Source organism: Cupressus sempervirens, chromosome 6 (genome assembly GCF_028749045.1).
Source record: "Cupressus sempervirens isolate cs-2001-9-10 chromosome 6, ASM2874904v1, whole genome shotgun sequence".
Lineage (NCBI taxonomy): Eukaryota > Viridiplantae > Streptophyta > Pinopsida > Cupressales > Cupressaceae > Cupressus > Cupressus sempervirens.
This window is the reverse complement of record NC_143123.1, coordinates 485,265,753-485,292,548: the sequence shown is the minus strand read 5'-3', so window position 1 is coordinate 485,292,548 and position 26,796 is coordinate 485,265,753. Positions and strand designations below refer to the sequence as shown.

General features: G+C 35.3%; 1 pseudogene; it reads right to left on the bottom strand.

Moving 5' to 3' along the window:
• The window catches only part of LOC149553149 (alpha-amylase-like), a 36,761-nt pseudogene extending 10,674 nt beyond the window's left edge, over positions 1–26,087 (bottom strand).
• Positions 26,088–26,796: the final 709 nt, after the last annotated feature.

The following is a 26,796-nucleotide window of genomic DNA, read 5'->3' as shown; positions in this document are numbered from 1 at the left end:
TAAAGACCCTTCATAAATGGCTTGTAAGAGCAATGAATGGACTTGTAAGAGTCTTTATGGCCTTGTAAGAGCATTCATGGTTGGGTGGTTGGGATATTTTGGAGGGAGTTGAGATTGTTGACTTTGCTTGGTTTAGGAAAGTCTTAAGCTTGCTTAGGGAATGTGACAAGGTTAGGGGGGGGATTAGGCTTGGGTTTAGGATTAGATTAGGGATGTTAGAGATATGCAAGTGGATGGCATTTAATGAGGGTGGGTGAGTTAGTAGCTAAGCTTGGTTAGTATGGGTGGATGGGGTGGATTAAGCTAAAAAGGGGGTTTAGAGATAGGCTTAGGAAGAGGATAAAGTCCTTCTAGAAGAGTCTAGAACTTCATAAGGTTTTGAGGATAAATAAAGTTTATTTATCTCAAGGGTTTGGGTTGAGGAGATATTTATTAAAACATAATTAATAAATATGAGGGTTAATATTTAATCTTAATTAAATATTTTGAGTTGGGATTAAGGGTAGAAAATGATGAGATTAGCCTTTAATCGAAATTAAAGAAGGATTAGAAGATTTTGGAAGAGGTTAGTGGTCTTAAGGAAATTGGCCAAATTTTGGGCAAAAAATAAATTTTTTATTTATTTTGGGATTTTTGGTCAATTTATTAATTAAATAATTAATAAATAAGGAAATAATGTTTAAATAAGATTTAAACATTTTTGGGAGGGATTCTTTAATTAAATATTTTTAATTAAGATAAAGGGATTTAATGGCATAAAAATAAATTAATTAATTAATTAATTAATGATGATGTCATCGGGGACTTTTTTTCAAAAAATAAAAATATTATTTTCTAAAGGATTTTTAGGTGTCTACAGACACATATTGGATTATTGGTGCTCGGCATGTGTATGATTCTGGTTTTCTCGACACCTATAGCATTCTAGCTTGCTCGACATCAAGTGTGACTTGGCACATATAGATCACTTGGCTCATATGGTTCACTCGACACCTGAAGTCACTCGGCACCTATATCATGCTCGGCACTTGATCTTCACTCGGCACCTAAAGATTGCTTGGTACTTGAAGATCACTGGGCACCTATTGGAATTCTGTCTCAGCACATACTGTGGCTCAGCATAGATAGTGTACTCAGCTTCTATATGAAAATTGGTTAAGTGTGTTGACACTCAATTATCAAAACCAATCTGAGACCAACAGTATTTTTGTATCTGGTCATAACCCAGAGGGCTTTATAGCTGGGCATGTATGCTGAAAACTTTAGGAATCAATAAAAGTTCTTGTTCTCTCTCTTCTTGGTGTTGTTCTCTATGTGTTTTCTTCCATTGTGTTTATCACCAAGGTGTTTGTATAGTTAGGTGTACCCTTGGCCCTACCTGTCCATTATCCTCCATGCACCACATGTGCACTCTTGGATTTGGATTGATGGATGGCACATGGAACTATGCCTAAGGGTACATACTCTTATGTTGTCATTTGAGTTAGTTATGCTTAGTAAACTTGGGGCATGTCCTAAATGTTTAGTTAATCCATGTATTTAATGTTTTTTGCCAAGCTGACTTGTAGCTTAAGGGTTTATTTAATATATGAGTGTTTATTTAATGCAGCTTGCTAGGCCAACCTATGGCTTGGTTTAGTATCTTTAGGGAGTCTTGTATTGTCTTGAGACATGAGTGGAACCATTCAACATGTAGAAGATGGAGTATATGAGAGGAGTGAAATTTAGTAGAGCTAGTAGCTAAGTGTGGGCTTGGGAAAACAAAAAGGCAGCTTGGTGGCTTGCAAGTACAAGTTTAGATTCTTCTTGGAGTTTTCTACTAGACTATGGATCTGGAATAGCTAGATTTTGGATCTTGCGAGGTCTTGCAAAATTATTATTGTAATTTCTTATGTATTTGGTCATAACTTGGAAGTCCTTACACCTAGGCATGCTGAATAAAAAATCTTATGATTCTATTATGAGAATTGGTGTTGTTTTAGATCTAAATCTCTGTGTTATTGTTTATATTCCACAGTGTGGTTATTTTCTAGGGGTTAAGGCATCTCCTTTGGGGATTCTCCTACCTTCCATTGCATCATAAAAATTAAATAAAAAAATAATTCCAACACATACATAGATGAAGAAGAAAAAATTTGGGCCTTGTAAGATCTTGAAGAAACATGACGGTGGAAATATTTTTGAAGTTGAATTACCTGAAGACATGGAAATTTAACTTATTTTAAATATTTCAGACATTTATGAGTATTTTGAATCTAATGAATAGGTAACCGATATCCTGATTATCCTAAGAAGAAGATAGTAAGAATAGACATAATTTTGGATGCAAGAGTCAGTAAAAGCAATAGAGGAAATGATTACAAAGAATATCCAATACAATGTCATAAACTAGTTGAAGACAATTCTTGGATCTCTCAATATAATTTGGATCTTCATGATACTTCTTAGAATATTAGGGCTTCCTAATGTGCACATCATTCCTTATTTACCCCAAGTGTCTAATTGAAGGAGAATCTTGGGTTCTTTGCAATCTCACATAAACCAAAAATATTTCATGTTATTTGTTCATGTTTGTTGTTTGTGGAATGGACCTATGTTATTTATTTTTGTGTAATTGTTTACCTAATGAGGACTTTTGTGGATCACTCTCCTATGTTCACAAAAATACATTTGATTTAGCCAAAATGTTATCCTTCTCTTTGCTTGGAATGAGTTCATTCTTGGCATATCAAGTAACAAGTGGTTATTTACTTCTACGAGGTTTTTGTGATTTCAAGGCTTTCCACGACCTTGGGGATATCTTTTTGGATCACATGTGGGCCTATATTTTTCCCCATGAATTCTATTTTTCTTAATGTCTGGTCTTTGATTTCTCATTTGGGACAGGATCTATTTTTTGTAAGAAATGCACCTATCAAGTCAGCTTGTGATCTTGGTGGCTATATATTTGATATTTAGGATTACAATAGGTAGTAATATTGATAGTAGAAGAAATAGAACATAAGTTTTGTTATGTAAGCTCAAGATTCTAAGCTTGTTGATTGTATTTCAGTTGTATATGGCTGCAACCAGGTAGGCCTTATGTCTAGCATCTTGTAAGAACCGTGTCTCATCATGTCTACATTTGAAATCAATATATAAATATATAGTATTTTCTTCTATATTTGTGTTAGCTTCTATGTGTATACTCTAGCAAGATGTTGGTGAATGTTCTTTGGTTCATTTCCCCATCCTACCTAGCATCATACCTATACCACTATTGAGGATCGTGTAAAGAGACAATTTGCTTCTAGTTCCAGGATGGAGTTTAATAACTTACTTGGATTCTTTGGGTATCCAAAGTATGTTTCCTTATGGTTTATATTATTATTTGGTGCATTTGTATCATGATTATGTGATGATGTATCTTATGTTTATTTACGCATTCCTTTATCATGATTTTGTATATTATGGCTTAGAGTAGCAATGCACTTCATGATTTAATATGTTAGTGTTAGTGTTTCATATTGATAACTTTTATATTTGTAGATTTGGTACTCCCTAGTTTGGATTTAGCTTTCATTTTATGTTGTACGTTGGTGTTGACACTCCTTTCATTTATTGTTTAGGGCATCATCATATTGCATGTTTTGGCAAGTAAGATCAAGATCACTTGTTTAGCCTATGTTAGATTTCTTTGCATGGTGTCAAAAATGGATATGGACTAGGGTAGTTTTATCTTATCCATTTCATAGAGCTTGTGGATATATTTTTTATGCATTTTGAATGGAGTTGATCAAAGCCTAGAAGGGAAAGTTATGACCTCCATAATGAAGGTAAATTTTTTGTTCCTGAAATCTTGTATGACAAAACACCTTATTTTGCATTTTTTTTGTATAGGACTAGAGTTTTGTCATCTAGTTAAGTGAGTATCCTCATAGAAGACGTTGGTAATGCATTTTTTTATATGGGAAACAATGAGCATTTTTTCACACTTTCAAAAGGTGAAAATTAATGTTTTAGATACACTTTTCGATGTGACACCTTCTTAATCCATAACATTTCAGATATCTACACCCCCACGTAAATGTTCTTTATCATTTCTCTTGTTTTTTATGTTTTATTTTGGAATTAACTTGTATGCTTAATTCATGTAGATGGAAATGAACATGTTAGTAAGTAGTGACACATAAGAATCTTCAGTGGTTTGGTATTTTGTCTTTTGTTGCGATCTCTATTCTTATCAAACAAATTGTGTTGGTATATGTTTATCCTTATTTCCAAGGATCTCTAGGTGGGGCATTACATACATATACACATACATTTACATTTAGATGTGTATACATATAATTATATTGTATACTCTAGCAAGATGGTTGGTGAATTTTCTTTGGTTCATTTCCCCAGCCTACCTAGCATCATACTTATACCACTGTTGGGGATCATGTAAAGAGATAGTTTACTTCCAGTTCTAGGATGGAGCTTAATAGCTCACTTGGATTCTTTGGGTATCCAAAGTATGTTTCCTTGTGGATTATATTATTCTTTGGTGCATTTGTATCATGATTATGCGATGATGTATCTTATATTTATTTACACATTCCTTTATCATGATGTTGTATATTATGGCTTAGAGTAGCAATGTACTTCATGATTTATTATGTTACTGTTAGTGTTTCATATTGATACTTTTATATTTGTAGATTTGGTACTCCCTGGTTTGGATTTAGCTTTCATTTTATGTTTTACATTGGTGTTGACACACTCCTTTCATTTATTGTTTAGGGCATCATCCTGTTGCATGTTTTGGCAAGTAAGATCGAGATCACTTGTTTAGCCTATGTTAGACTTATTTGCATGTTGTAAAAAATGGATATGGACTAGGGTAGTTTTATCTTATCCATTTCATAGAGCTCGTTGATATATTTTTTATGCATTTTGAATGGAGTTGATCGAAGCCTAGATGGGAAAGTTATGACCTCCATAATGAAGGCAAATTTTTTGTTCCTAAAATCTTGTATGAAAAAACACCTTATCTTGCATTTTTTTGTATGGGACTAGAGCTTTGTCATCTAGTTAAGTGAGAATCCTCATACAAGACTTTGGTAATTTATTTTTTTGTATGGGAAACAATGAGCATTTCTTCACACTTTCAAAAGGTGAAAATTAGTGTTTTAGATACCCCTTTTGATGTTACACCTTCTGAGCCCATAACATATCGGATATCTACACCCCCATGTAAATGTTCTTTATCATTTCTCTTCTTTTTTATGTTTTACTTTGGAATTAACTTGTATGCTTAATTCATGTAGATGGAAATGAACACGTTAGTAAGTAGTGAAACATAAGAATCTTCAGTGGTTTGGTGTTTTGTCTTTTGTTGCAATCTCTTGTTGGATTGAATGCATGTTATTCTTATAAAACAAATTGTGTTGGTATAGGTTTATCCTTATTTCCAAGGATCTCTAGGTGGGGCATTACATACATATACACATACATTTTACATTTACATGTGTATACAAATGTAAATATATGTATACATATGGTAGAAGTATTTAACAATATATTGAAACCATCTACTCCATACATATAATTATATTATATTTTATTCCATATTTGTGTTAGCTTCTATGTGTATACTCTTGCAGGATTGTTGGTGAATATTCTTTGGTTCATTTCCCCAGCCTACCTAGCATCATACCTATACCACTATCAGGAATCGTGTAAAGAGACAATTTGCTTCCAATTCTAAGATGGAGCTTAATAACTCACTTGGATTCTTTGGGTATCCAAAGTATGTTTCCTTGTGGTTTATATTATTCTTTGGTGCGTTTGTATCATGATTATGTGATGATGTATATTATGTTTATTTACGCATTCCTTTATCATGATGTTGTATATTATGGCTTAGAGTAGCAATGTACTTCATGATTTAGTATACTAGTGTTTCATATTGACACTTTTATATTTGTAGATTTGGTACTCCCTGGTTTGGATTTAGCTTTCATTTTATGTCATACGTTGGTGTTGACATACTCCTTTCAATTATTGTTTAGGGCATCACCCTGTTGCATGTTTTAGCAACTAAGATCACTTGTTTAGCCTATGTTAGATTTCTTTGCATGTTGTCAAAAACAGATATGGAGTAGGATAGTTTTATCTTATCCATTTCATAGAGCTTTTTGATATATTTTTGATGCATTTTGAATAGAGTTGATCGAAGCCTACATGGGAAAGTTATGGCTTCCAAAATGAAGGCAAATTTTTCTTCCTGAAATCTTGTATGAAAAAACACCTTATTTTGCATTTTTAACATATGGGACTAGAGTTTTGTCATCTAGTTAGGTGAGAATCCTCATACAAGACCTTGGTAATGCATTTTTTTTATGGGACACAATAAGCCCTTTTTCACACTTTCAAAAGGTGAAAATTAGTGTTTTAGATACCCTTTTTGATGTTACACCTTCTAAATCCATAACATATCGGACATCTATACCCCCACATAAAAGCTCTTTATTATTTCTCTTGTTTTTTATGTTTTAGTTTTGAATTAACTTGTATGCTTAATTCATGTAGCTAGAAATGAACACGTTAGTAAGTAGTGACACATAAGAATCTTCAATGGTTTGGTGTCTTGTCTTCTGTTGTGATCTCTTGTTGGATTAAATGTATGTTATTCTTATAAAACAAATTATGCTAGTATATGTTTATCCTTATTTCCAAGGATCTCCAAGCGGGGTATTACATACATATACATTTAGATGTGTATGCATATGTAAATATATGTATACATATGGTAGAAGTATTTAACAATATATTGAAACCATCAACTCCATACATATAATTATTATATAGCACAATGAAATAGTCGATGTCATGCAAATAATTATTTCATGGAGAAATGAAATAAGTAAAATATAATCATTTAAATGTAACCCATAATGGCACATAGATAATCATTTAATAAAAAAAATAAAAACTTCGATGCCAAAGCAATAATTATTTCACAATGAACTGAAATAAATAAAATATATTCATTTTAATGTAACCCTTAATGCCATAATTTTTTAATAGCAAAATACAATACTTAACACAATACATATTATAATTCCACAACACAATGAAATAAGTAAAATAGAATCAATTTAATGTAATCCTCAACAACATACAAGTAATTATTTCATTGTGAAATTGAATACATAAAATATATAATTGTAATGTCGCCCTTAATGCTTTAGATGCAATCATTTAACAAAAAATGCAATCATCAATGCTAGAGAGATAATTATTTTAAAATATAATGAAATAAGTAAAATATACTCATTTTTATGTTACCCTTAACGCAATAGACGTTATCATTTTATAATAAAATGAAACTTTTTGCACCATTGTTTACCTAATGAGGACCTTCGTGGATCACTCTCCTATGTTCACAAAACTTCATTTGATCTTGCCAAAATGTTATCCTTCTCTTTTCTCAGAGCGAGTTCATTTCCTAGCATATTGAGTAACGTGTGGTTATTTTCTTCTCTGAGGATTTTGTAATTTCAACGCTTTCCATGACCTTGGGGATCTCTTCTTGGATCACATGTGGACCCATCTTTGTGCTCACGAATGTTATTTTTCTTAATTGTTTGGTCTCTGATTTCTTGTTTAGGGCAAGATCTATATTGTGTAATAAATGCACCTATCAAGACAACTTGCAATCTTGGTGGCTATATACTTGAGATTTAGGATTATAGTAGGAAGTGATCCCGATACTAGAACAAAGAAAACATAAGTTTGGAATTGTAAGCTTGAGGTTCTGAGCTCACAGATTGTATTTTAGTTGTATATGGTTGCAACCAGGCAGGCCTTATGCCTAGCATGTTGTAAGAAGATTGTCTCATCATGTGTGCATTTGAAATCAATATTTATCTTGTGTTTTCTTTCATTTTTGTGTTGGCTTCCATCTGTATACACTAATAGGGTGGTTGGTGAATGTTCTTTGGTTCATTTCCCCATCCTACCTAGCAACATACTTATACCATTGTTGGGGATTGTGTATAGAGATAGTCTACTTCTAGTTCTAGGTTAGAGCTTAATGATTCACTTGGATTCTTTGGGTCTCTGAAGTATGTTTCCCTTTGGTTTAAACTATTCTTTGGTGCATGTTTATCATGATTACGCAATGATATATCTTATGTGTATTTACACATTCCTTTATCGTGATGTCGTGTATTATGGATTAGAGTAGCAATGTACTTCATGATTTAGTATGTTAGAGTTAATGTTTCATATTGATGCTTTGATATTTGTAGATTAGGTACTCCTTGGTGTGTAGTTAGCTTTCATTTTATGTTGTACATTGGTGTAGACACACTCCTTTCATTTATTGTTTAGGGCATCATCCTATTACATGTCTTGGCAACTAAGATCACCTATTTAACCTATGTTGGATATCTTTGCATGGTGATAAAAATGGATATGGCCAAGGGTAGTTTTATCTTCTCCATTTCATAGAGCTCATTGAGATATTTTTGATGCATTTTGAATGGATTCAATCAAAGCCTAAACGGGAAAGTTATGGCCTCTAGAATGAGGGCAATTTTTTTGTTCTTGAAATCTTGTATGACAAAACACCTTGTTTTTCATTTTGTTGTATGGGACTAGTGTTTTGTCATCTAGTTATGTGAGAATTCTCATAAAAGACCTTGGTAATGTATTTTTTTGTATGGGAAACAATGAGCATTTTTTCTCACTTTTAGAAGGTGAAAATTAGTCTTTTAAATACCCTTTTTGGTGTTACACCTTCTGAATCCATGACAAATAGGATATCTACACCCCCACATAAATGTTCTTTATCATTTATCTTGTTTTTTATGTTTTAGTTTGGAATTAACTTGTATGCTTAATTCATGTAGATGGAAATGAACACGTTAATAAGTAGTGACACATAGGAATCTTCAATGGTTTGGTGTTTTGTCTTCCATTATGATCTCTTGTTGGATTGTATGCATATTATTGTTACAAAAAAAATATGATGGTATATGTTTATCCTTATTTCCAAGGATCTTTGGGCAGGGCATTACTTACACATACACATACATTTACATTTACATGTCTAGACATATGTAAATATATGTATACATATGGTAGAAGTATTTAACAATATACTGAAACCATCTACTCCATACATATAATTATTATATAGCACAATGAAATAGTCGATGCCATACAAAAAATTATTTCACAGAGAAATGAAATAAGTAAAATAGAAGCATTTAAATATAACCAATAATGGTATATAGATAATCATTTAACAAAAAATGAAAAACTTGATGCCATAGTGATAATTATTTCACAATGAATTGAACTAAATAAAATATATTCATTTTAATGTAACCCTTAATGCCATAATCATTTAATAGCAAACTAAAACCCTTAACACTGTGCATATTATAATTCCACAACACAATGAAATAGGTAAAACATAATCAATTTAATGTAACCCTCAATGACATACGAGTAATTATTTCATAGTGAAATGTAATACATAAATTATTATAATTTTAATGTAACCCTTAATGCTATAGAGATAATCATTTAGAAAAAAGTTCAAGTCTTGATGCAAGAGAGATAATTATTTTAAAATAAAATGAAATAAGTAAAATATACTTATTTTTATGTTACCCTTAATGCAATAGACATACTCATTTTATAACAAAATGAAACTTTCTGTGCAGTTGTTTACCTTGTGAGGACCTTCATGGATCACTCTCCTATGTTCACAAAACTTCATTTGATCTCACTAAAACGTTATACTTCTCTTTGCTTAGAGCGATTTCATTGCCTAGCATATCAAGTAACATGTGGTTATTTGCTTATGTGAGATTTTTTTGATTTCAAGGTTTTCCATGACCTTGGGGATCTCTTCTTGGATCACATGTGGACCTATTGATGTCCCTGCATATGTTATTTTGCTTAATTGTTTGGTTTCTGATTTCTCCTTTGGGGCAGGATCTATATTTTGTAATAAATGCACCTATCAAGTCAACTTGTGATCTTGATGGATATATATTTGAGATTTAGGATCATAGTAGGTAGTGATCTTGATAGTAGAAGAAAGACAACATAATTTTGGCTCTATAAGCCCAAGCTTGTAAGCTCATAGATTGCATTTTAGTTGTATATGACTCCAACCAAGTAGGCCTCATGCTTGGCACGTTGTAAGGAGATTGTCTCATCATATCTGCATTTGAAATCAATATACATATCTTGTGTTTTCTTCCATATTTGTGTTGGCTTTAGTGTGTATACTCTAGCAAGGTGGTTGGTGAATGTTCTTTGGTTCATTTCCCTGTCCTACCTAGGGTCATACCTATAGCACTATTGGGGACCGTGTATAAAGACATTTTTCTTCTAGTTCATGGTCAAAGTTTGATGATTCACTTGGATTCTTTGTGTATCTAGAGTATGTTTCCTTGTGGTTTGTATTATCCTTTGGTGCATTTGTATCATGATTATGCGATGATGTATCTTATGTTTATTTACAAATTTCTTTATCAATCTTATGTTTATTTACAAATTTCTTTATCACGATGTTGTATATTATAGCTCAAGGTAGCAATGTACTTCATGATTTAGAATGTTAGAGTTAGTGTTTCATATTGATGCTTTGATATTTGTAGATCTGGTACTCCTTGGTGTGGAGGTAGCTTTCATCTTATATCGTACACTAGTGTCAACATACTTCTTTCATTTATTGTTGAAGGCATCATCCTGTTGCACGTTTTAGCAACTAGGATCACCTATATAGCCCATATTGAATTTCTTTGTAGGGTGTCAAAAATGGATATAGCCTAGGGTATTTTTATCTTCTCGATTTCATAGAGCTTGTTGAGTTCTTTTCGATGCATTTTAAATGGAGTCAATCAAAGGCTAGACGGAAAAGTTACGACCTCTAGAATGAAGGAAATTTTTTGGTTCCTAAAATCTTGTAGGACAAAACACCCTATTTTACATTTTTCATATGGGACTAGTGTTTTGTCATCTAGTTATGTGAGAATCCTCATACAAGACCTTGACATTGCATTTTATCGTATGGGAAATAATGAGCATTTTTTCACACTTTTAGAAGGTGAAAAATAGTATTTTAGATACCCTTTTTTGTGGTACACCTTCTAAATCCATAATAGATAGGATATCTACATCCCCACATAAATGTTCTTTATCATTTCTCATGTTTCTTATGTTTTAGTTGGGAATTAACTTGTATTATTAATTCATGTAGATGGAAATGAACATGTTAGTAAGTAGTGACACATAAGAATCTTTAGTGGTTTGGTGTTTTGTCTTCCGTAGTGATCTCTTGTTGGATTGTATGCATGTTATTCTTATAATTTTTTTAAATTTTGTTATGTTTGTATATGTTTATCCTTTTTTCCAATGATCTCTAGGTGGGGCATTACATACATGTACATGTACATATACATATATATTTACATGTGTATAGATAAGTAAATAAATGCATACATATGGTAGAAGGATTTAACAATATATTGAATCCATCTACTCTATACATATAATTATTATATAGCACAATGAAATAGTTGATGCCATACAAATAATTATTTCAAGTAAAATAGAATCATAGGCAAAAGCCTACAACACAACGGTAACTTGTGAGCCTATCATGTGGGAGGTCTTGGGTTCGAATCTACCCTCGCCTAACATATAATAATAATTAATTCAAACAAATAATAATAATTAATCCAGGCTTTGGCCGTTCACCCATAAAAAAAAGAAAAATAGAATCATTTAAATGTAACCCACAATGGAATATAGATAATGATTTAATGAAAAAAATGAAGACCTCGATGCTAGAGTGATACTTATTTCACAATGAACTGAAATAAATAAAATATATTCATTTTAATGTAACCCTTAATGCCATGATCATTTAATAGAAAAATAAAACCCTTAAAACTATACATATTATAATTCCACGACACAATGAAATAAGTAAAACAGAAATAATTTAATGTAACCCTCGATGACATACGAGTAATTATTTTATTGTGAAATGCAATACATAAAATATAATTTTTTTTTAATGTAACCCTTAGTGCTATAGAGATAACCATTTAACAAAAAATGCAAGCCTCAATGCTAGAGAGATAATTATTTTAAAATAAAATGAAATAATTAAAATATACTCATTGTTATGTTACCCTTAATGCAATAGACATACTCATTTTATAACACAATGAAATCCTTAACAACATACATGTGATTGGTTTACAGTGAAATTAAATAAGAAAAATATAATCATTTTAATGCAATGGTTAATGCTACAAAGATAATCATCAAACAACAAAATGAAACCCTCGATGACATACACATAATTATTTCACAATCAAATGAGTAGGTAAAAAAACTATTTTTTTAAGGTAACCCTTAATGCCATAGACATAATCACTTAACAACAAAATGAAACCATCAATGACATATTGAAAATTATTTTATAGTAGAATAAAATAAGTAAAATTGAATCATTTTAAAGTTGTTGAAAACAATCGATTAATTATGTATTATCTTTGATGTTACACAAAATGTCATATCATTGCCAATCACTGTATGCCAAGCTCACTCGGGCAATGAAGATAGTTTATTGTGTCTATCAAGCATTCCAGAGTCTACCTAGTTTAGAACACAGTGTCTATCGAGTTCACTCGATCGTCAAAGGAAAGTTTGTAGAAGTTGAATGTTAATCAAGATCACTCAGTTAATAAAGGAAATTTTGGATGGAACTAGTATTAACCAAGCTCACTTGGTTACCAAAGGAACTTTATGATTATGTAGTGTTTACTGAGTTTACTTGGTTAACACAGGAAAATCATTTTTGAGTTATTGTCTATCGAGCAAGGTCGGCTAACGAAGGATTTTCTTGTTTTGGCATATTGAGTTCAATTGAATTATTTGTTGGTTCTAGCCGACTAAGGAGATAAATATTAATTATTCTAAGTTGTATTCAAGTTGACTAGACAATGCGTAAGATATACATATAAGGTCAAGTTGAGGATTGAATGTGTGGAATATAATAGAAGATTTGATGACGCTTAGAGGAAGTGAATTGGAAGGATAAGTTGAATATCCTTAGTGAGCTATAAAGATACATTTGATTAGGAAGGATCAAGTATACAAGTTAGAATTGAAATCAATAATAGCAATTTAATTGCATCAAAAATCAAGTCATCTCATTATTACTTTCTAACCATTGTAGTAGTGATCTAAATATCTTAACCAAGTTGGCTTAACAACTATTTATAAATCCTCTAACAAGGTGGCATTTCTAGATCGAATTGTCTAAAGACCTCCAACAAGGCCACTCCTAACAGGGTGATTAAATCCTCTAATAGGGTCACACCTAACAATGTGTTTTGTAACCTTTAACAGGATTGGCTCCTATTAGGGCTCACTTTAGAAGAGTGAAAATTAGTAACTAGCTGTAATTGGTGGTTTTTCTCAAATTGGGTTTCCATGTTAAATCTTGGTGTCAATTGTGTTCATGTTATTTCATTTACATGTATGAAACTAAGTTAAGTAAGGTTAATCATAGATAATATCTTAAAGATTTTCATGTTAAACAGTTACCAAGTTATTTCAGTGTTTACCGAGTTACAACATTTGCTAGTGTAAACTGAGTGCATGTATGTTTGTTGAGTTACAAAAAACCATAGTTTAATCAAAGTTTTGATTTGTATTGACATCTAAGGGATATGGGATTTATTTTAGTGGTAACTGATTCACCCCTCCCCTCTCAATTACTCCTCTTATATTTTTGATAATTGGTATCAAAGCTTCTTGGTGCTTGCAGAAAAGGTTTGAAGGACGTAAGCTAAAGATCACGATGTCTTACAGAAGGGAGATCCCAAAGTTGAATAGAGACAACTTTGTAGCATAGCAGGAACTTATGAAGTTGCATTTGGCAACCATCAATAATTCAAGTTTGAAATACTTAAACACTGCTTATAAAGTGCCTATTGGTACAAAGTTTATAGAAGAAATTGTTGAAAAGAAAAATCATAATATCATGATGTTTGACACAACATCAACTCTTAACTATGTTGAATTTGATGAAGTCAAGGGATGTGCTACTACTCATGAAATGTGGACCAAACTAAAGGATATCTGTGGAGGTGATGATAATGTAAAAAGAGCAAGGTAGAAAGCTTGAGAGGCCAATTTGATCAGATGAAAATGAGAGAAGATGAAAACATTGCAAAATATGTTAATAGAATCAACTCTGGAGGAATAATTGATGATGTAATAGTGGTAAGCGAGGTAGTCAGAACCCTTCTTCTTATCTATGCAATTAGAGTGTTTGTTATTCAAGAAATGAGATGTGATCCAAATAATAAGATAACTTTGGATGCACTAGTTGGAAGGTTGACATCATTTGAACTAGATAACTATGATAATTATACTCCTAGTTCTAGCAATCCTGAGTTTGCATTTGAAGCCAAGGTATCACTCAAGAAGAAAACCAAAAAGTCTAAAAGAAAACAATTTGAAAGTGAAGAGGAAGACAATTCTGACAATAATCTTGAAGCCATTGAAGCATTACTTGCAAGAAGGTATCCCAAAGGCAAAGGAAAGTATAAAGGTAAAATTCCTTTAATTTGTTTCTCTTATGAAGAAGTTGGACACATTGCTACTAGGTGCCCAAATAGAGAAGACAAAGATGAAAAGAAACACAACAAGTTCAAAGGCAAGAAGGATTTCAAAAACTAAAAAGACTATAAGGTCAAAGGTAAGAAATCTTGTTTCATAGCTAAAGATTTAGATAGTATTGAAGATGATGAAATGGTGTATATTGTTGTAAAAGATAAATATGATGATGAAGGAGATAAAATGACACTTATCTCTCATGTTAGCAAAAAATATACATGGATTATTAATAGTTGCTGCTCACATCATATGATTGGTGATAAATCAAAATTTGAACACATAGAACATTATGATGGTGGTAGTGTGAGATTTGGAAACAATGAACCTTGTTGCATAAAGGGAAAAGGTTGTATCTCACTAACCAATGAACTTAGATGTGACAATGCTTATTGGGTTGAAGGACTAAAGCATAATCTACTGAGTGTGGCATAGTTGAATAACATTGGATTCAAGGTGGAATTCATGAAGAGGGAGGCCAAACTATTGGATGGAAAAAGAAATATGATTGGGTCTGGCAAACAAATAAAATGTAATATATTCTACCTAGATCTCAATGAAAGTTCATGTTTTATTGCTCAAGTAGAAGAAAGCCGAATATGGCATAAAAGACTATGTCATGTAAACTTTGATAATCTGGTGAAGATAAGAAAAAATATGAGAGTAAGAGGTATTTCAAGTCTAAGGAAACCTAATATGGGTCTACGCAAAAATTGTCAAATTGGAAAGATGGGAAAGACTAGTTTCAAAAGCAAGAACTATCATTCTGAAGAAGTCTTGGAATTGATTCATACAGACCTATGTGGACCTATTGGAATAGAAAGTTATAGTGGAGATAAGTATTTTATTCTATTTGTTGATGATTATTCTAGAATGATGACTGTAATGTATCTAAAAGAAAAATCTGAAGCTTTTCAAAAGTTTAAGTAGTATTTAGCAAGAGTAGAGAAAGAAACTAGAAAGAAACTGACATGTTTGAGATCAAACAGGTGGTGAATTCATTTCCAATGAGTTCAATGAATTCTACATTGAAAAAGGAATTAAGAGAGAAGTATCAGCCCTTGGTACACCTCCGCAAAATGGTATAGTTGAAAGAAGAAATAGATCCATCATAGATTGTGCAAGAACCTTAATGAAAGAAAAGAGTGTTGCAATCAAATACTGGAAGGAAAAAATTAGTATTGTAGTGCATACCTTGAACATAGTACAATTGAAAAAAGACTCAAATCAAACTCCTTATGAAATATGGTATGGCTACAAACCCAATGTAAGCTACTTAAAAGTATTTGGTAGCAAATGTTATATCTTGAAGGAATCTAGGAAAGGTAAATTTGATGTCAAAGGTGATGAAGGCATATTCCTAGGATACTCCTATAGAAGTAAAGCATACAAGTGTTTGAATCTAACTACTCAAAAGATCATAGAAAGTACACATGTGAGAATTGATGAATTTGCATAAAAGAGTGAAGAAGAAAGAAGAAGAGAACTTGAGGATTACATAAGATTTGTTTACTATGAACCTAATATAGTGCCAAATCTACTTGGAAGTCAGGAGGCCTCACCTCCTGAGTCCTTAAAATCTCCAGAAGCTATCCAGTTGCAACTAGTGCAACCCGAGTCACAGTAAGAAGCTATCGAGCTAGTGCCAAAGCAAACCGAGTCTGATGGACCCAAGTCATAGACAATGGGACCCAAGCTTGATATAGAAGATCATGAAGAGGTTAGTGGAACAAATTCTAAATCCAAAGTACCTGTGTTAGCAAGATATGTTAGAAAGCACCATGCACCTGACAGATCACTAGAGACAAGTCAAATGGAACAATGACAAGAAACAAATTGAAAGGTACATGTTTGTTTGCTAAATTTGAACCTAGAAATGTTAAAGATGCTTTGGATAATGAAAGTTGGATTGAAGCTATGAATGGAGAAATAGAACAAATAGAGAAGAATAAAACTTGGACTCTTGTTCTAAGACTCAAGGATAAAAATGTAATTCGCACAAAGTGGGTATTCATAAATAAGCTAAATGAAGATGGACAAGTCTCAAGAAAAAAAGCAAAGTTAGTATGTAAAGGTTATTCTCAAGAAGAAGGTATTGATTATGGTGAAAATTTTGCTCCTATTGCAAGATTAGAAAGTGTTAGAACTTTATTAGCATATGCAGCACACAGAGGATTTGAAGTATATCAAATGGATGTAAAATTTGCATTCTTGAATGGAATACTTTAATAAGAATTCTTGATGAGGAAGTCTACATTGAACAACCTGAAGGTTTTGTAGATCCTAGCAAAAGAGATATGGTCTACAAATTACATAAAGCGTTGCATGGTCTCAAGCAAGCTCCCAGAGCTATGTATGAAAGACTTCATAACTACTTGATAAAGATTAGTTTTCAAAGAACAAATGATAACAACAATCTGTATATCAAAGAAGGACCAGACAAGAAGATTGTGTTGGCATCAATATTTGTAGATGGCACTTTATTTACAAGAAATGATGACTTATGTAAGGCATTTTCAAAAGAGATGAGTAAATAATTTGAGATGTCTATGTTTGGAGAAATAAAATACTTTTTTGGATTGTAGATCTAACTGAAGAAAGATGGTATCTACATGACTCAATCCAAAAATATCAAGGAGATACTAAAGAAGTTTGGAATGGAAGATTCAAAAACTATTGGAACACTTATGTCTACTGGACATAAGCTTTCCAAAAATGATGATTCCAAAGAAGTAGATCAAACCACATATATATCGATGATTGGAAAATTGCAATATTTAGTGCACACAAGGCCTGATATTGCATTAGCAATTGGTATGGTGAAAAGATTCTTAACAAAACCCAATGAAAATCATATGATGGCAATCAAGAGAATCATGAGGTATCTGAAAGGTACTAAAGAATATGGTTTATGGTACAAAAAAGGAGGCAATTTGGATTTGAAAGCATTTACAGATGTTGATTGGGTAGGAAGCATTGATGACAGAAAGAGCACAAGTGGTGGAGCATTCTTTCTTGGTAAAAGACTAGTGTCTTGGACAAGCAAGAAGCATAACTATATTTCTATGTCCATAGTAGAGGCGAAATATGTGGTAGCAACAGTTAATTGTTCAAATATTATTTGGTTCAAGCAACTATTGGTAGGTATGAAGATAGAGATCAAGGATCTAGTGGTTATATTCTGTGATAACACCAATGCAATGAATATATCAAAGAATCCTGTGATGCAAACCAAAACCGAGCACATTGCTATAAAATATCATTTTTTGAGAGAATTGGTATAAGATAAAGAGGTAAGATTGGAATATGTGAATACTAAAGAGCAAATTGCAAATATATTCACTAAGCCATTACCTAAGGATGCATTTTTGTATCTAAGAGGTAAGTTAGGGGTCATTCCCCTATTTGAAGCTCACTAAATGCAGTTTAGTGATGCATCAACCAGAGCATGTTGAAGATCAACCAGTTGATACAATATTGTCAAGGCACATTGCAAATGAATTAGTACATGAGGTACATTGATATTTACTGAACATTATCTTTGGCATGAGATGTCAAAGAGGGAGAAGTTTGTTGTCATATCTCACACATTTTTTATCACTTCAAGAGATGACAAAGAGGAAGATATCAAAGAAGGAGAACTTGGTCTAATATCAAAGAAGGAAAGTTTGCTATCAGAAGAAGATGTTGAAGGCAAAGTTTTGCTGACAGAGGGAGCAACTGAAGGCAAAGGGAGTTCACACTGATAGAGGGAGTTCTCATGGATGAGAATCAAAATGAAACTAAGGATATGTTCCTTACTTTATTCTTGCTCTAAAATTTCATTGTATTATGACATGTTGTGTTGCCATCAATGCCAAAGAGGGAGATTGTTGAAAATAATTGATTAATTGTGTATTGTCTTTGATGTTACACAAAATGTCATATCATTGCCAGTCAATGTATGTTGAGCTCACTCAGGCAATGAAGACAGTTTCTTGTGTCTGTCGAGCATTCTAGAGTTTGCTTAGTTCAGAAGACAATGTCTACTGGGTTCACTCAATCGTCAAAAGAAAGTTTGTAGAAGTTGAGTGTTAACCAAGCTCACTCGATTAATGAAAGAAATGTTTGATGGGACCGGTGTTAACTAAGCTCGCTTGGTTACCAAAGGAACTTTTTGATTATGCAGTGTTAACCAAGTTCACTTGGTTAACACAGGAAAATTGTTTCTGAGTTAGTGTTTACTGAGTAGGGTCGACTAACGAAGAATTTTTTTGTTTTGACATATTGAGTTCAATTGAATTATTTGTTGGTTTTTCCTGACTGAGGAGATGAATATTAATTATTCTAAGTTGTATTCAAGCTGACTTGATAATGTGTAAGATATAAATATAAGGTCAAATTGAGGATTGAATGTGTGGAACATAATAGAAGATTTGACAATGCTTAGAGGAAGTGAAATGGAAGGATAAGCAAAATATCCTTGGTGAGCTACAAAGATACATTCTATCAGGAAGGATCAAGTATACAAGTTAGAATTGAGATCTGTAGTCAACAATTTAGTTGCATCAAAAATTAGGTCATCTCATTGTTACTTTTGAACCACTGTAGTAGTGATCTAAATCTCTTAACCGAGTTGGCTTAACAACTATTTGTAAATCCTCTAACTAGATTGAATTGTCTAAATACTTCTAACAAGGCCACTCCTAACATGGTGATTAAATCCTGTAATAGGGTGTAATGCCCTGCCCGGAGATCCTTGGAAACAAGCTAGAATAAAAAATTTTATACAAGTGTAAGTGCACATTATACAACCTACACAAACCAAAAGATCGCAATGGAAGACAGAAAGACAACCAAGCACCAACGGATCTCCAAACGCCACTACCAACCAGAACATAACCACGAAAACCACAAAGACCTACCAAGTTGAAGGACATAAGCTGACTCTTGGAAACTGGCTAAGTCTGAAATCCTGAAGCCCTGAAATTTGGCTAAGTCTGAATTTCTGAAGCCCTGATTTTTCCTAGAATCCACACCTTAGCTCGTAGAGGTCTGAAACCCATCTCAAATGAATCGTCGCATATATTAAAATATATCTTAACTTATACTTAAACGATATATTTTAAACCCCGAAGGACTACAACAAAAACCCAAAAACTGAATTTAAAAAGAAACCTCCTGAATTCAAAATGCAACAACATAGGCTTGAAGAATGCCCAAAAGGGTATCCAGATCAACTCTCAAAAAGATTAGAACACTACAAAAAGTGCCCGTTGTTGGCACACGCAGGTTTTAACCAAAAGGCGTGCGACACTTTTCACTAAGGGAGGGCAACACTTCTCCCTTACTGCGTGCGACACTTCTCAAGAAGGCGTGCGATACTGGAAAAGTATCGCACGACATTTCTTATAAAGCTGTGCGACACTCTTATAGTGTTGTGCGACACTCTTCTAGTATCGTACGACATTCTTTCTATGGGCGTGCGATACTTTATCAGTGTCGCACAATGCTGAACAAATGTCGCACATAGAAAGTAAAAACGCTTCTAGAACTCAAAAATGGGGAAAAACCGACAAAAGAACCTCCACACCGGGGAGTACCGGATTCACATTTCAAGGCCAAAACACTCGAACCAAAATTGAGTAACAAAAATACAAAGAACGAAATCTAACCATCTATCAAACAAAGAAGGGAAAGTACAGAAAGGAAACATCACGACAATTGAAATAACATCGCAATAACATAGATAACATTGCAATGAGAAAAATAACCAACTAAGTACGCAGTTCCTCCCAACCGTCAATGGCGTCATAGGACCATCGTGGGCCCTAGCCATCCCCCACGCATAACATCCCAAGCCACCGATTAGATCATCGGTGCTGTCGTGATAGGGACATCACTACTAAACATGCTACAATATAAGTAAATGAAATCTAACATGCTAGTAGTAACATAAGATAACCCTGTAATCAAATAACATCATCTACTATATGCTAAACATCATAACATGGAATGCGTAAAACCAACATCATGTAAACATGGAACACAACATCCCAATGAAAGCATAAATCACTAGAAAGCATACTCCGCAAATCGAAGTACCAAGTGACACATCCAACAACGATCACGCTAGAACAATAGACCGTCTCTGTACACGGGTCCCTAGCAATGGTGAAGGTAGCTACGCCTCCCAACCACGTGGCACCCGTAGGTCCACACCCATCGTGCTGATGGAGATAATGATCCAACCACACACACACAAAACAACAACCATGGCTAACACAATGCCAAGCAGTATGATGACTAAATCCAAGACATAGACAATGCATAAACTACAGGTCCTAGTCAGACACCTCAATGGGCTACTACGTAGGGACGGACATCATGGAGAGTCGCTTGGCATCGACAAGCCCAAGCTAGTATAGGCAGCTACTCTTCTCAACAGAAGGTGCACAACCTAGGGCAGCTACTCTTCACGACAGAAGGCGCACAACCCACACATTTTAATTATCTTGTATTTATTACCACCCAAAGTTTTAATTTAATTATCACTTATATAAAACTTCCTCTTCCAACCAGGAAGTAGTCACCAGGTTACAGGATAGAAGCCCCCTCATATGCTACCCTACCCTACCCATGCTCATCCAATGATGAGTGCCCGAAGGCATGCAAATTCCCAACCCAACCCTAATGATCACAACTTCCAGAAGTACCACGGAAGATCGAGCCCCGCAGGTCACCCGACAATATACATGTGTGTGGCGCACCACCATCCCAGAGATCATACACAAGGACAAGATGAGAATGCAAACAAAAGTCAATCGACCGAAAACATAATCGGGATGACGGATGCTACACGCATTCCAATGCAACAAAAGATGCAAAAGTGTTCTGACTAGTATCCAAATAGATCATCTAGGTCCACGAACCACAATGTGCCAAGAAAACTCGAGAAAACAGGGCGACATGCAAAACGAGGTAAAAACCTCAAATTTTGGAAAAATTCAAAAATTAAAACCCATTTAGCCTTTGGGTTCAAAAACCCCAAAAATCCAAAAATAATTGAAAACGGACACCGTATGCAAAAACGGCCAGCATAACGGCCCAAAAACCCAAACCCCCATTTCAAAAACAGGTAAAACATTCATACCCGACCAACCGGGCAGAACTAGCAAACAAAAATGGAGGGGAACACTAGTTCACAGCCTCCTAACATATTGCTACAAGAAACGAAAGCAGAAACAGAGAAAAAACATTAAAACGGGAAGGCCCTACTTGACAGAAAAAAGGGCCAAAACTGAAACCCGTAGAATAAAATAAATACTCCGCCGAAACTGCTGAAACTATCGGCAAAGCGAGAACTCCTCGAGCCGAATCCAACGAGACCAACCTCTCAAAGATCCCACGCTCACAGCTCCAGCAACAAGCAAAACAATAATCCTTCAGAAGAGAATTTCCAAATTTGCTCTCCAAACTCAATTTTCCAAAATGTGAGAAGTGAATAATGAATTCACTTTTCCAATATTTATTCATTTTGAGTGAATAGCTGATAATGGAAAATAACTAGCTGGAGTAGTTAAACTCTAAAACAACCTAAACGAAAATAGGTTATTATCCATAATGGAAATTCACCTAAGGCAAAGCTACCAAAAATTAAATCCAAAAGATTAAAAACCCGAAAACCCAAAATTACAGAAAAACACTTAACACTTTCGCGATGAATGTGAACTTCTAAATGCACAGACATGTTCACTGGTCTAATCACATAATGCAACTGAGTTCGGATTTGCTAATCACCGAAAGGTTTTAATATAAAATAACTAAATAAGGATACATCGACCATATAGGAGCGACATTGGCAAAATATGAACAGCTGGATCACTAACTCCATATGCCACTGCCAGGGATGTAATTCCTGCACACTAGAACACACGATCAAGTGCAATTGCATATAATATAATAGTCGAAGCAATTAAAGCATTAAATAACTCATTAATCCATTTACACCACTCACGTTCGCATTAATCATAAAAATGAGAATGAAGTAAATAACCATAGTATAGAATCCATCTCATAACATAGTCAACAAATAGGTCCAATACATCATATAACCAGATAATCAGTTATCATAGATCTACTATCATCTCAAAATAACATCAACATGCAAATATGATAAACTAAACAGTATAGCAACAAAGCATCTATGGTACGGAAATCAAAATATAACATTCGACCCTAAGGTCGTCTCAAGGTACAAATATCAAAAGAGTATCAAGTATCTCTCGAATCAAAAAAAAAAAGACAAGGTACAGACTGCAAACACGAGAGGCACTACATCCTCCCCGACTAGCATAGGCTTACTCCTGGAAGCCAACAAAAAGGTAGGGGTACAATCCCCTCAGTCGTGTAGTATCTTCCCAAGTCGTAGAGGCTTCATTGCTCGGGTCCCATTGGACCCTTACCTGCTCTATGTCCCAACCTCGCAAGGTCAGCCTCTGGTGCTGTAGGATATGAATGGGCTCCAAAGTAAGCTGCCCGTCCACTACCTGCAAAGCATCCTAATCAAGCACATGGGTCACATCTGGAATATACTGTCTCAACACAGAAACATGAAAAACATCATGGATGCGCAAAAGGCTAGGTGGCAACGCTAGATGATAAGCAACAGGACCAATCCTCTCGAGGATCTCAAAAGGTCCGAAAAAACGTGGTGCCAACTTAGAGCCTTTCCCATAATGGATGGGGCTCTTCCTCGGCCGCACTCTCAAAAACACCCTGTCACCAACAGAAAAGTGACGATCCAACCTATGGACATCTGCATACTTCTTATGCCTATCCTGAGCAGTAACCAAATGCTCCCTAATGCGAACAACCTACTGCTCCATATCCTGAAGCATCTCTGGACCCAAAAGAACACAGTCCTCCAAACGATCCCAACTCAAAGGGGTACGATATGGTCTACCATACAAGGCTTGAAAAGGTGACATGCCAAGAGAACTATGATAACCGTTGTTGTATGCAAACTCAACAAGGTATAAATAGTCCTCCCACTTCACCTGCCTATCCATAACATACATGCGAAGCATATCCTCCAGAACCTGATTTACTCTCTCAGTCTGACCATCGGTCTCTGGGTGATAGGCTGAACTAAAATTGAGCTGAGCACCGAATGCATGCTGTAGAGACGTCCATAGTGCAGAAGTAAACACTGGATCTCTATCTGAAATGATACGACGAGGGATCCCATGCAAACGAACAATATCCACCATGAAAACATGTGCTACGGAAGAAGCAGTGTAGGATGCTCTCATGGGTGAAAAATGTGCTACCTTGGACAACTTGTCCACTGTCACCATGATACAATCATGTCTCTGCGATGACATAGGCAACCCTGTGATAAAATCAATATATATCGTATCCCACTTCCACTATGGAATGGTATGTGGCTGCAAAAGACCCGTCGGATGCTGATGCTCTGCCTTCACTCTCTGGCACTCAAGACATCTAGCAACAAAATCAGCAACATCGCGTCTCATCCCTGCCCAGAAGTATAGCTGTTTGAGATCAGCTTGCATCTTCTTGACTCCAGGATGTGCAGAATATGGTGTACGATGCACTTCTGACAAAACTAAGGTACGAAGATCACCTGACAAGGGTACATAAATATACCCTGAGTGTCACAATAGTCCATCGGACTCAACCATATAACCTAAAAATCTCCCCTCAAGGGTACGTCTAGACTCGATCTCCGCCCTCACCTCCTGATACCAAGAGTCACTAGGCAAAGCCTCCAAAATACAGCTTCACAAATCCACTCCCAATGACATCACTGATACCTCATGTCGCCTCCTGCTCAAGGCATTTGCGACAACATTCTCCTTCCCTTTGATGTAATGAACATCAAAGTCATACTCGCATAAGAACTCCATCCAATGACGCTGTCGTGCATTCAAGTTTGGTTGAGTAAAGATATACTGCAAGCTCCTATGATCGCTATGCAACTCAAACCTGTGTCCCAAAAGAAAATGCCTCCAACGGACAAGGGCATGCACTACGACCGCAAGTTCCAAATCATGAGTGGGGTAGTTTAGCTCATGGTCCTTGAGTTTTCTAGACTCAAAAGCAATCACTCGACCATCCTACATTAACACCGCACCCACACCTTCCAACGAAGCATCTGTACAAACCATGAAATCACCTACAAGATTAGGCACTGCAAGGATTGGTGCACTAGTCACACACTCCTTAAGAGTAACAAAAGCTGCCTCGCACTGGTCTAACCAAATGAACTTCTTCCCTTTCCTCTAAAGAGAAGTGATGGGATGGGCTACTCGTGAAAAATCCTTCACAAAGCGACGGTAGTAACCCTCTAATCCCATGAAACTACGAACCTTAGAGACATTAGTGGGTGCCGGCCAATCCATGATAGCACGAATCTTCTCCGAATCCACTGCAATTCCATCACCAGTGATGATATGTCCCAAATACTTCACCTCTGACTGGAAGAACCCACATTTACTCAGGTTGCCATACAGCTAATGGTCTCTCAAGCACTGCAATACCTGACGTAAATGGACTTCGTGCTCCTCCACTATCTTCAAGTAGATCAATATGTCATCCAGAAACACAATGACACACTGATCGAGGTACATGTGAAATACCCCATTCATCAAACTCATGAACACTGATGGTGCATTGGTCAACCCAAAAGGTACAACTATGAACTCATAATGCCCATATCGTGTACAAAATGTTGTTCGATGAATATCAGCCTCTTGGATACAAAGCTGATGGTATCCCGACTTCAAATCAATCTTTGAGAACACTCGTGCTCCCTTCATCTGATCAAACAAGTCATCTATCCTTGGTAAAGGATAACGGTTCTTCACTGTCACCTTATTCAATTCCCGGTAGTCAATGCACAAACGCAAAGAACCATCCTTCTTCTTCATGAAGATGACCGGTGCACCCCACGGGGATACACTAGGATGAATATGGCCTTTGGCCAACAATTCCTCCAATTGCAATTTGAGCTCACTCAACTCCTGAGTAGTCATGCGATAAGGAGCTCGTGAAATCGGTTCTACTCCTGGTACAAGATCGATCCAGAAGTCAATGTCACGCTACGGTGGCATACCTAGAATCTCATCAGGAAACACATCAGCATACTCATGAAAGAGTGGGTGCTCATCGAGTGTTACCATATGGCTCTCGGTTTCCTCAAGATCACTGAGAGATACAAGAAAAAACTGACAACCCTTTCGCACACTCTGCTTCAACTGATTAGCTGAGATCATACGAAGCGAGACTGGTCGCTGAACTCCCAAAAGTTCCACCTGCCTACCTGTGTCATCCACACATTGTACCACCTTACGATGGCAATCGATATTGGCCTGATGGGTGGCTAACCAATCCATGCCCAACATAATGTCATACGATCCCAGCGGTAGAATGCGTAGATCCACTGTGGTGGTGAAGGTTCCCAAATCCAAACAACTCCTAACCAACGAGTCAATAGCCACCTTAGAACCTGTGGCTAACTCAACCTACCATCTATCACCCTGACGGATTGCCACTAGCCCACATCGCTGAACAAGAGATGGTGAAATGAAAGAATCAGTGGCACCAAAGTCAAACAAAATTGAAGTTGAAATACCATGCAACATACCTGTAGCCTCGACTACCGTACCTTGATGCTCAGCTTGACGGTTGTCAACCGCGCACAAAGACTCTATGATTCTGACCCACATCTCCTACAGTAGGCTTAGATCTCGCTGTGCCCTTACCAGGTCCTGTAGATGGTTTGATGGGACAATCATAAGATTTATGGCCAAGTTGGCCACAAGAATAACAATTCCCAGAAAATTTGGGTCTTGTCCTACGACCACTCTGAGTAGCACTAGGATATGGTGCACTACCTCTGCTGGAAGTCTGCTGACTGAACTGAGGAGGACGATCTTGGTGAGATTTATGTCCTTTGTTCTTATTATCTCCTTTCTTCCCTGAGGTGCCAGAATATTGCTCCCCTTTAGCCCTATGTCGATATCGATCTTTCTTACCCCCTTGAGGGGGTTCTGATTGGGCTTGACCCTTTCCCGTGAACTGGGTAAACTGAGAATCTTGTCT